This window comes from Bufo gargarizans, chromosome 3 (assembly GCF_014858855.1).
Source record: "Bufo gargarizans isolate SCDJY-AF-19 chromosome 3, ASM1485885v1, whole genome shotgun sequence".
NCBI lineage: Eukaryota > Metazoa > Chordata > Amphibia > Anura > Bufonidae > Bufo > Bufo gargarizans.
This window is the reverse complement of record NC_058082.1, coordinates 77436736-77449780: the sequence shown is the minus strand read 5'-3', so window position 1 is coordinate 77449780 and position 13045 is coordinate 77436736. Positions and strand designations below refer to the sequence as shown.

At 40.8% G+C, this 13045-nt stretch overlaps 1 protein-coding gene and 1 long non-coding RNA gene across 2 annotated transcripts in view; both read left to right on the top strand.

The window, feature by feature from the left end:
* The window catches only part of B3GLCT (beta 3-glucosyltransferase), a 519846-nt gene that overhangs the window by 334746 nt on the left and 172055 nt on the right, over positions 1-13045 (top strand). The gene's annotated exons all lie outside the window — the stretch shown is intronic.
* LOC122931057 lies at positions 5277-6641 on the top strand. Its single transcript, XR_006388206.1, has 2 exons — positions 5277-5739; positions 5892-6641. It is a non-coding gene; the product is annotated as an uncharacterized LOC122931057 (long non-coding RNA).

Here is a 13045-nt window from a genome sequence, read left to right as displayed (position 1 = left end):
ATCTCCAGATGTATCCGGCTACAAGAAAACTCATACAAAATAGTCACTAGGTGGTATCGTACACCCGTTAGACTAAGGCAGATGACCTGTCTAAACTCTGACATATGCTGGAAATGTAAATGCTCAAGAGGCACATATATCCACATGTGGTGGGACTGCCCGGTAATCAACCCATTCTGGGCCCTGGTACTCAGTTTAATCAAAGAGATATGTACCTTAACGCATGATCCATCTCTGGCCTCTATTTTCCTTAATATCCGTTTAGATAGCGTTCCAGTAGAGAAAAGAATACTCTTCCAACACCTCATTGCTGCAGCTAAATTACTGATTCCTCAACATTGGAATCAACCAAGCTCTCCCACCCTCTCACAGTGGCTACATAAGGCTAACCATATCTTTCACATGGAGGAACTTTCGGCTTGGGAACTGAGGACACACAATAGGTTTACTAAAATTTGGGACAGTTGGACTAAATACCGCTCCTCCACTCCTGCCATACAACTTTTAACTGACTCAACTTAAATTACACCTAGGGTGATTATAAACACCATCATATAACTGAGGTCCTCCCACTTCTTTTCCTCCCCCCCCCCCCCCTTTGCCTCCTCTTCCTGACGTTTTCCCGCCCTCTCCTACATGACGCAATATGGTTGTCTCCAACCTTGGACCAACTCACTTACATCTCCTTCCGTCACTCACTTTGTTTTATGGTTACTCTATCAGACTTAAAATACGCAAACTGAGTTGTTGTACTACCTGTCTTTATGCTGTACATTGTTATGGTGTCTAATGAATCACTGAACTTCTTCCTCATTATGTATACAATGTACATTTATTGGATTTTTTCATATATTATATAAAAACTAATAAAAAGAAAATTGAAAAGAAAAGAATACACAGTGAAAAGTTGAAATAGGTCCACCAAGATATTAATCACCACAATCCAATACTCCAATATATATATATATATATATATATATATATATATGTGTGTGTGTGTGTATATATATATATATATATATATATATATATATGACAGTTATACTTTAAATAAGGGCAATAATTGCCACCTGTTTTTCAAAGAGTGAATGACCTCACTCATTGAACCCCACACTGCTATTATTCATTAAGTGATTGAATTACAGAGAATCGGCAGCATGCATGTCATGACTGTTGGGTTTCTATAATTGACACTTGCTAGTCAATTATTTGCCATGTAGAAATATCATTTCTACCAAAAACAGTAATTGATCAGTTTATTGATGTCTTATTCCTATTATTTTGAACACAACTGTAATTGGTGATTTGATAACATCATCAACTTCTGTTTGTCACTGCTCCTACTTGGAGAAAATCACTACCTTACAGACTCCCGCTGGTGAGGTGGGCGCCATGCGTTTCGTGATAAACAAAGTAAAAACTGATTATATAATGGAGGAGCAGAAGAGGAGAAGAACCCAAAGAGATCGGGTTCCGAGACAGAGGAGAAGAATAAATGAAGAACAAAAACCATTGTTCGCTTTAGGGCGAAAAGGCTCTAAACCACTGGATATGGACAATGTTGCCTTAAAAATGGCATCTAAAAGACAGAATCTGGAGAAAACAAGAAAGATCAAGAGACATGAAATCCTAACAGAGAAAAGGAAAATGGAGAACCTTATGAAACCTCACTCTGCAAACTCTGCCAATAAAGAACTTCAGAGGACCATTCTTAACACCATGAGAAAAATTGGAGAACTGGCCCCTCAGAGAATGACGATGAACAAAGATGCAATCCTCCAAAAGCTGAGAAAGATCATCTGCACAGAATTGAAGAGGTTCTCCAAAAAACATCAATATACCGTATGTCTCTTCCTCCAGATCTGAAAGTCTAGAGACCCAAAACCTACAAAGAGAGGCAGCCCAGAACAGAATAAAAAACAACAGAGACTGGGTTATCCAATGTAGGAGACCACTTTTCTATGCAAGACAAATAGTGAATGGTGCTTTAAAAGCGTTCCAGGTCATCCGCTATAAACATCTCCTTCAAGACTCATGTACACGACCGTAGTTATGGTCCGCATCTGAACCGCAGTTTTTGCGGCTCGGATGCGGACCCATTTACTTCAAAGGGGCCGCAAAAAATGCGGACAGCACTCAGTGTGCTGTCCACATCCGTTGCTCCGTTCCGTGGCCCTGCATAAAAAATATTGCATGTCCTATTCTTGTCTGTTTTGCGGACAAGAATAGGCATGTCTACAAATGAACCACCCGTTACGTTCTGCAAATTGCGGTTTGCGGACCACAAAAAAAGGCACGGTCGTGTGCATGAGGCCTCACAAAGTAGTGATAAGCAGCAGGGGTAATAGTCGATATTTCTCGAAGATTTGATAGAATATTTGACATATATTCATCAAATATTCGCTAATTCGTTATCCCAATCATAATATTTGCGTAATGCGCAAGTGTTTGCACATTATGGGCATGGCTTAGCGTGTGTGACGACGTTTTTCAAACTGGGCAAAAGTTTCAAGACACTTTGGAAAATGGTTGGCAGCAATTTCCGCGACGAAGAGGACGAACTCCTGATAACTGTGAGTACAACACTGTATTCAATTACTTTTTTAATGCATGTTTGAATAATATCAGTTTAGTAAGCAAGAGTGTTATAAAATATTTGCGATTGCGCAAATCTTAAATAATGTTGCAATTATCTTTGTACAAAGCATAGAACTTCATTTTTGATCAAGTCTGATTAGATATTCATGATTGTTGCAATAAGTATTGTTGTGACATAACCGCACTATGTAGCATGTATGTATGGAAAGCAAAGAAATAAGAAATATCAATCACATGCCACACACTATATAACACACACACACAGTCTATAGATTAGAGTTTATGTCTTGGTGGTCTGGAGAATCTTTTTTTGTCTGACCGCCAGTATTAGCTGGTTCATTTAGAGTTACCCAGGGTGCACCACGGGGAGGCGAACCAGCTCTACACCCCATAACGTACTGTCTCTTCACTAGACAGGTACCGTACATCTCAGCTCAGCAGGCCAATATACGATTGCTCAGACCCCATACACATAGAATTGGAATACAATCTGATCTTATAACGATAACATTAAATCTAATATTTCCCCTTCCAACAATTAAATACTTTTTGCTGTGTTGTTGAGGACATTTACTCTTAATACTTATATATGATCGGATCAGGGTCCAAAAGGAAAAGCAGAGAATAGTGATGGGGATACAGAAACTGCTCATGAAGAGGTGGCCATAATAAAGAAGTGGTCTGATCTCAAGAGGAGGCACCCTGACTGGATCACAGAGCTCAGTGAGAGAGTATGCCCGGGTACAATGTTTTTTTTATTTTATTTTTTATTTTTATTTTTATTTTATTTTTTTTTCTCCCTATCGCCAACAATGTGTACTGTATATATACACCCGTTACAAATGATTACTAAGTACCTGGTGTGACATGTAGCAAATCATCCGTTTACCTCATACATCTCTACCTCGCTTTGAGTGTATATATAAAGTGGATATAAAAAGTCTACACACCCCTGTTAAAATGTCATGTTTCTGTGCTGTAAAAAAAATGAGACAAAGATAAATCATTTCTGAACTTTTTCCACCTTCAATGTGACCTATAAACTGTACCACTCAATTGAAAAACAAACTGAAATATTTTAGGTAGAGAGAAGAAAAAATATAAAAATAAAATAATATGGTTGCATAAGTGTGCACACCCTTAAACTAATACTTTGTTCAAGCACCTTTTGATTTTATTACATCACTCTTTGGGTATGAGTCTATCAGCATGGCACATTTTGACTTGGCAAGATTTGCCTATTCTTCTTTGCAAAAACACTCCAAATCTGTCAGATTGCGAGGGCATCTCCTGTGCACAGCCCTCTTCAGATCACCCCACAGATTTTCAATCTGATTCAGGTCTGGGCTCTGGCTGGGCCATTCCAAAACTTTATTCTTCTTCTGGTGAAGCCATTCCTTTGTTGATTTGGATGTATGCTTTGGGTTGTTGTCATGCTGAAAGATGAAGTTCTTCTTCATGTTCACCTTTCTAGCAGAAGCCTGAAGGTTTTGTGCCAATATTGACTGGTATTTGGAATTGTTCATAATTCCCTCTAGCTTAGTATTCTTTTGGTGATGGGCAGTGTTGTTTTTGCGCCAAACATATCTTTTGAAATTATAGCCAAAAAGTTGAACCTTGGTTTCATCAGACCAGAACACCTTTTCCCACATGCTTTTGGGAGACTTCAGATGTGTTTTTGCATAATGTAGCCTGGCTTGGATGTTTTTCTTCGTAAGAAAAGGCTTTCGTCTTGCCACTCTACCCCATAGCCCAGACATATGAAGAATATGGGAGATTGTTGTCACATGTACCACACAGCCAGTACTTGCCAGATATTCCTTCAGCTCCTTTAATGTTGCTTTAGGCCTCTTGGTAGCCTCCCAGACCAGTTTTCTTCTCGTCTTTTCATCAATTTTGGAGGGACGTCCAGTTCTTGGTAATGTCACTGTTGTGCCATATTTTCTCCACTTGATGATGACTGTCTTCACTGTGTTCCATGGTATATCTAATGCCTTGGAAATTATTTTGTACCCATCTCCTGACTGATACCTTTGAACAATGAGATCCCTCTGATGCTTTGGACACTCTCTGTGGACCATGGCTTTTGCTGTAAGATGCGACTAAGAAAATTTCAGGAAAGACCAACTAGAGCAGCTGAACTTTATTTGGGGTTAATCAGAGGCACTTTAAATGATGGCAGGTGTACGCTGACTCCTATTTAACATGATTTTGAATGTGATTGCTTAATTCTGAACACAGCTACATCCCCAGTAATAAGAGGGTGTGCACACTTATGCAACCACATTATTTTTTATTTTATTTTTGTTTTCTTCCCTCCACCTCAAGGATTTCAGTTTGTTTTTAAATTGAGTTGTACAGTTTATAGGTCACATTAAAGGTGGATAAGGTTCTGAAATTATTTATTTGCCTCATTGTTTTACATCACAGAAACCTTACATTTTAACAGGGGTGTGTAGACTTTTTATATCCACTGTATGTAACCTCTAATCATTTCTCTGCTTTCTACTCCACAGACTCTTTGCAGCAGATATGGTCTGCAGACTCCAATACCTGCATGAACACGGCATCGTTCATCGGTAATTCACACATAATCATATTATCCTTGACTCCCCAAGTTGTTTTTTTACAAATCTATTTTCTAAAGTTCTTACCATAAATTATCCTCGATAATAAGTGTCTTTCTCTCTGCAGTATATGATGAAGTGGAGAGCCGCACTCAATTTGATTGACTCTGGTGCCAATCAAGGGCTGAACCCCGCCAATGTACATGCAGTGAGATTGAGGCACACAGATTTTTTAGTGTTGCAATTAAATTATTTATTTAGTTTCGCAGTAGTTTCATCCAATTGCCCAATATTTATCTTCAAGGTACAAACAGAATATCTAGACCGGACGTTTCGGTCACATCAGACCTTCATCAGCGGTAACATTTTTATCTGTTCTGAAGGGAAGAAATGGGTCCTCAGGATGAAAATAAATGTGTCCGCACCTGTTCAGCAAAATTGCGGAACAGATGAGGGCCTATTTTGCGGATGTGTAAATAGACCCTTACCTATACACATGGCCGATTGGCAATAACATCTTCCATCAGATGTCACCGGTTCTTCAGCAGAGCCCGCCCACAATTCCAATGGGATTGTAAGTATAAATCCCAATGTCATCTATAGTGTTATCATTGCTCAGTTACATAGACACTATAAACCTTATCAGTATTTTTACCCCCTCCCCCCAGTTATACAATATATATGTGAAGAGCTGATTCTCAGACATATCTATTTGTCTTTTTACAGGAGTAAACGGCTGATATAAATCAGCCTCATTCCAGTAACATCCAGGAATGAACCTTTCTACACCGATTTGTGACAAACCTACCAAGCATCCACCACTTAACATCCAGGCAGATTCGAGCACCAACAATCCAGGGTTTTATTCTGATCGCCAAAATTGGGGTCGGGGAGGAATTGTTTACCCTAATACGAGGACAAGACAACCAGTAGTCCTCAGGGCTTTTTCGCCTCTCTCTGGATCTCCACAGCAGTTCTTTCAACCCTACTTGCTATGTAACCATCTAGACAGCTCATCTGCAGAATTGGTGCCAACCACAAACACTACCGATATTGACTACTGGGTATGACAGAAGGAAGCGACTGCTCCTTCAATTACCGAATATGGACTAACAGAAGGATGCGGCTGCTCCTTCTCTAATCAGACATGGAATGGCAGAAGGATGCGGCTGCTCCTTTAACAACCATGATTTGTCAAAAGGCCAAATGGATGAATGCAGTGTTGTGGGAAGAACATCCTAGAGGAATCCAGGGAGAACTCCACCTACATGGGTCACACTTCCAACATTCCAGCTCTTCACTTCTTCATCATGTGTGAACGAGGCTTGGATTTGAAGAAGCAACACACAAGCATAAACCAAGGTCTGAAGAGCAGAATCAAGATTATCTGCTCCCTTCTATCTAAATGAAGAGCATTTCCTTGTTTGTATGACATTAACCACCTTCATGCAGAAATAAAAAAATATCATTTATGGAGGTTTTTGTTTAAATTATTTCTGTATACAGAACTTATTATCATGTAGGCCTAATGTAATTGGGGGAGAAGCAAAATAACACCTGAAGATGGTCATATAAAATATGTATATTACAAATATTTAAGGTGTTATTAGGGATATTGATGACCTATCCTTGGATAGGTTCTTAGCATCAGTGGCATCTCCACTGACCAGTTGTTTTCAGCAGCATTTGATTGAACTGCAAGACCCTAACATGACTCACTATACAGTGGATAAAGGTCTCTAACCCTGGCTTCGTCCATTGTATTCTTTCTGGTAACAGCAGCTGCTGAAAACCGGTGATCGGTGGGGTTGCTGGGTGTCGAATTCCCACTGATCTAATATTGATGGCCTATTAATTTAAAGGGGCTTCCCAAATACCCAAAAGCTGAGCTCAAACATTATGAACATGGTTTTGAACCTGACACACATCTATGCAATGTTTTATACTGCATTAACCTCACAAAACATTTTTGTCAATTTATACTATATAAACCAGCAGCCTGGATAATCCTGTGGCATTGAATATCTCCAACCTCCTGCTTGAGGTTGTCTTTGTACAGGTATTGAAGTGATCCTGTTGAGGCAGTTTTTCTGTTCATGCGTCCTACTGGTATGTATTCTTTGGCATCCTAAAAGCCAAATACCATACCTGCCTCTCAGTATGGAGTAGATTGTAGGACACAGTTTAGTTTTATAAGAGTTTGGTAAGGGGAACAAAGCCATAACTAATGGGAAAGGTTATTCTAGAATCAATTCCAGAATTGTAGTAATTACGGAATGGTCGCTAGTCTCTGTAGTAATAGCAGATTGATTACTTACTGGTCTTTGCAACATCATTGATGCAACATATGTTTCACTGTGACCGTATGGGGAACACTATAGTTGCCATTGTATGGGGCAGACATTGACAGCCATAATAAAGGGGCACAGTGTGCCTAGCATTAAATTGGGAGCTTGCATTGTACGTGTTTTATCTATCAGCGCATCATCTGCTATATATTTTCTATCATGAGTGGGATTCATTAAAATAAGATTAAAATGAGGAACCTAAATCAGTATTTTTATACAGCAATACCCGTCAAATTATTACGGACACTCGCCCATTGATTATAGACCAATATATGACCGTTCAGTAACATAGACTTCCTCTTCAATTTAGGTAAGGTGTCTATTGACAGAAGAGGGGAGTTATTTGCAGCTATACCCCCACATTGGTTACCACACTGTGCAGTATCGGAGTGAAGCTTAACCCCTTAAGGACCCAGAGATTTCCATTTTTGCATTTTGGTTTTTCACTCCCCGCCTTCCCATACTCCTAGCTTTTTTATTTTTCCATTCACATAGCCTTATGAGGGCTTATTTTATGCGGGGCAAGATGTGCTTTCTATTGGCACCATTTACGGTTGCATAGCATGTAGTAGGAAACAGGGAAAAAACGCAATACTGATAGATTTTTTTTTTTTTATATTTTTTTTTTTACACTGTGCACTATGCGGTAAAATTGACCTGTTATTTTCATTCTCCAGGTCAGTACGGTTACAACGATACCACACTTTTGTATAATTTTTCTTGCGTTTTAATACTGAAAAAAATAATAATTAAACTTTGAGGATTTTTTTTTTTCTATAACCATATTCTGACCCCTATAACTCTTTTGTAGTCATGTGTACAGGGCTGTGTGAGGGCTCATTTTTTGCAGGACGATCTGTTCTTTTCAGTAATACCAATTTAAAGTATGTGTGACTTTTTAATCACTTTTTATAAAAAAATTAATGGGTAGTTGAAGTGACAAATAATGGCAAATTGGTATTTATTTATTTTCCCATTACCCCATTTGCCGTATGCCATTAATATTGTTATATTTTAATAGTATGGGCATTTTCACACTCGACTATACCTATGATGTTTATTTTTTTTATTAAGTATTTTAAGGAAAATTAAGGAAAAGGTGATTTGAACTTTTTTTTTATATTTGTAAAAAAATATTTAAAACTTTTTTTTAAGTCACCTTGGGTGACAATAACTGGCATTCATTAGATTGCCTATTGTGTTCATTGATGTCTATATAGACATCATTGAACACTTTATTTTCACTATAACAATATAATGCTGCCACCTAGTGGCCTGTATTGGTATAGTCCTCTAATAGGCACTGAAACCTGCTTGAGGCTTCAGCCTATTAGCGCAAGGTAACAGGTTCGCCGATCTCAGTCGGGGAACGCTGTTACTGGAGCGGAAGTGCAAAACTTCCGCTCCGGACTGCGTAGATCCCGTGGTCACATTTGACCACGGCATCTGAAAGGGAAAATGTATGCGATCAGCCTTATGGATGATCGCATACATGTGCTGCGGGTCCCTACTATTTAAAATAGCACAAACCCTGCTGCTAAGGCGCCTGCTGCATGTGTGAGCGGGCGCCATATTTAGGGACCGGACTTCCTTAAAGGGTTAAAGGGGTTGGGATACTTTCACATCTGTGTTTTTGCTGTCAAGTTTTGAGATCCAGCATGGGATCTAAATAACTGGAGGAAAATGCTTCTGTTATGATAATACAACTGGCTGTATCTATTCAGAACGGATCCGGTTGTATTATATCGAAAATTTAAAAACCGAATCCAGCACTGAAACCATTGTAAGACCTCTTTCATACTTGCGTTGTCCGGATCCGGCGTGTACTCCACTTGCCGGAATTACACGCCGGATCCGGAAAAACGCAAGTGAACTGAAAGCATTTGAAGACGGATCCGTCTTCAAAATGCTTTCAGTGTTACTATGGCAGCCAGGACGCTATTAAAGTCCTGGTTGCCATAGTAGTAGTGAGGAGCGGGGGAGCGGTATACTTACAGTCCATGCGGCTCCCGGGGCGCTCCAGAATGACGTCAGAGCGCCCCATGCGCATGGATGACGTGTCCATGCGATCACGTGATCCATGCGCTTGGGGCGCCCTGACGTCACTCTGGAGCGCCCCGGGAGCCGCACGGATGGTAAGTATACTGCTTTCCCGCTCCCCACTACACTTTACCATGGCTGCCAGGACTTTAGCGTCCCGGCAGCCATGGTAACCATTCAGAAAAAGCTAAACGTCAGATCCGGCAATGCGCCGAAACGACGTTTAGCTTAAGGCCGGATCCGGATCAATGCCTTTCAATGGGCATTAATTCCGGATCCTGCCTTGCGGCAAGTCTTCAGGATTTTTGGCCGGAGCAAAAAGCGCAGCATGCTGCGGTATTTTCTCCGGCCAAAAAACGTTCCGGTCCGGAACTGAAGACATCCTGATGCATCCTGAACGGATTTCTCTCCATTCAGAATGCATTAGGATAAAACTGATCAGGATTCTTCCGGCATAGAGCCCCGACGACGGAACTCTATGCCGGAAGAAAAGAACGCATGTGTGAAAGAGCCCTAAGTCAATGGGCGCTGGATCAGTTTTTTTTTCGTTTTTGAAAAAAAAAAAACACAAGATGTCCAAGTCCTGTGGCTGAAAAACAAGACTAAATCATCACTCTTCTACCACTGTGCTTGACAGTTGGTATGCGGTACTGTATTTGCACTGTCTTTGTTTTTTGCCAAATGTGGCTCCGTGCATTAAAGGGCTTCTTTCACCCCCAAACAGCAATTTTCAGTATTGGACTTAATATAATTGCTAATGTACACAGAGTCCATATATACCCCTCTTAACTCTGGCTGTGCTTTAAATTCTTTAAAAAAATAGTACTTTTGTGATATGCAAATTTCCTCACTACCAGCAAGTTGGGCGGTTACTTGCTACTAGCTGCCGCATCCTCGGTCTAAAAAAACGCCCCCTCCTCCACTTGATTGACAGGGCCAGCGAGCGCTCTCCTCCTCTCGCTGGCCCTCTCTGACCATAAAATCCCGCGCCTGCGCCATACCGGTCCTCATTCGGCGTAGGCGCTCTGAGAGAAGGACGCTCGCTTGCCTGCTCCTTCCTCAGTGCTCCTGCGCTGATGACGTCAGCCTACACCCGGAAAAGAAGCATCGGAATTGAACCTCTTTCCTTGAAGTTCTTGATGATCCTATAAATTGTTGATTGAGGTGCAGTCTTAGTAGCCACAATATCCTTGCCTGTGAAGCCATTTTTATGCAACGCAATGATGGCTGCACGCGTTTCTTTGCAGATCACCATGGTTAACAATGGAAGAACAATGATTTCAAGCATCACCCTCCTTTTAACAGGTCAAGTCTGCCATTTTAACCCAGTCAGCCTGACATAATGATCTCCAGCCTTGTGCTCGTCAACATTCTCACCTGAGTTAACAAGACGATTACTGAAATGATCTCAGCAGGTCCTTTAATGACTGCAATGACTGTACATGAGAAAAGTCCACTAGTAGGATATTAGAGGGGTTGTGGCAAGTTTTAAAGCTATCCCCTATACGTACTGTGGAACATAACTGAATAAAATAAGTTTAAACATAACCACCAATCCCAAGAATGGAGGTCCCATTACCCTGTTCTGATGGAGTGGCAGGTCATGCTTGTGCGCTTCCGTTCAATTTATTCTCTATGGTAGCACCGACTGAGCTCTATATTCGCCTATCTCCAGCGCTCCCCTAGAGAGAGTATGGAACGTCAGTGTGCACACACGGGGGCATGAGGCCCCCATTTTTGGGATTGGTGGGGTCCCAGCAGCTGTAACCCCAGCAATGAGCCAGTTATCCCTCATCCTGTTGTTGGAGGATAACTTATAAACTTGGCAAACCCCTTTAAAGGGAATCAGTCACCAGCGACCTCCCTATACAAATGTCTGCATAGACACATACAGTCAGGTCCATAAATATTGGGACATCGACACAATTCTAACATTTTTGGCTCTATACACCACCACAATGGATTTAAAAAGAAACGTACAAGATGTGCTTTAACTGCAGACTGTCAGCTTTAATTTGAGGGTATTTACATCCAAATCAGGTGAACGGTGTAGGAATTACAACAGTTTGCATATGTGCCTCCCACTTGTTAAGGGACCAAAAGTAATGGGACAATAATAATCATAAATCCAACTTTCACTTTTTAATACTTGGTTGCAAATCCTTTGCAGTCAATTACAGCCTGAAGTCTGGAACGCATAGACATCACCTGACGCTGGGTTTCATCCCTGTTAATGCTCTGCCAGGCCTCTACTGCAACTGTCTTCAGTTCCTGCTTGTTTTTGGGGCATTTTTTCTTCAGTTTTGTCTTCAGCAAGTGAAATGCACGCTCAATCGGATTCAGGTCAGGTGATTTACTTTGCCATTGCATAACATTCCACTTCTTTCCCTTAAAAAACTCTTTGGATGCTTTTGCAGTATGCTTTGGGTCATTGTCCATCTGCACTGTGAAGCGCCGTCCAATGAGTTCTGAAGCATATGGCTGAATATGAGCAGATAATATTGCCCGAAACACTTCAGAATTCATCCTGCTGCTTTTGTCAGCAGTCACATCATCAATAAATACAAGAGAACCAGTTCCTTTGGCAGCCATACATGCCCATGCCATGACACTGATGAGGTGGTATGCTTAGGATCATGAGCAGTTCCTTTCCTTCTCCATACTCTTCTCTTCCCATCACTCTGGTACATAGAAACATAGAATGTGTTGGCAGATAAGAACCATTTGGCCCATCTAGTCTCCCCAATATACTGAATACTATGAATAGCCCTTGGCCCTATCTTATATGAAGGATGGCCTTATGCCTATCCCATGCATGCTTAAACTCCTTCACTGTATTTGCAGCTGCCACTTCTGCAGGAAGGCTATTCCATGCATCCACTACTCTCTCAGTAAAGTAATACTTCCTGATATTACTTTTAAACCTTTGCCCCTCTAATTTAAACTATGTCCTCTTGTAGCAGTTTTTCTTCTTTTAAATATTCTCTCCTCTTTTACCTTGTTGATTCTCTATGTATTTAAAAGTTTCTATCCTACAGTTATCCCCTCTGTCTCGTCTTTCTTCCAAGCTATACATGTTTAGGTCATAGAAACATAGAGGTACAAGTTGATCTTTGTCTCATCTGTTCATAGGATGTTGTTCCAGAACTGTGAAGGCTTTTTTAGATGTCGTTTGGCAAACTCTAATCTGGCCTTCCTGGTTTTGAGGTTCACCAATGGTTTAGAATTTGTGGTGAACCCTCTGTATTCACTCTGGTGAAGTCTTCTCTTGATTGTTGACTTTGACACACATACACCTACCTCCTGGAGAGTGTTCTTGATCTGGCCAACTGTTGTGAAGGGTGTTTTCTTCACCAGGGAAATAATTCTTCGGTCATCTACCACAGTTGTTTTCCATGGTCTTCCGGGTCTTTTGGTGTTGCTGAGCTCACCGCTGCGTTCCTTCTTTTTAAGAATGTTCCAAACAGTTGTTTTGGCCACGCCTAATGTTTT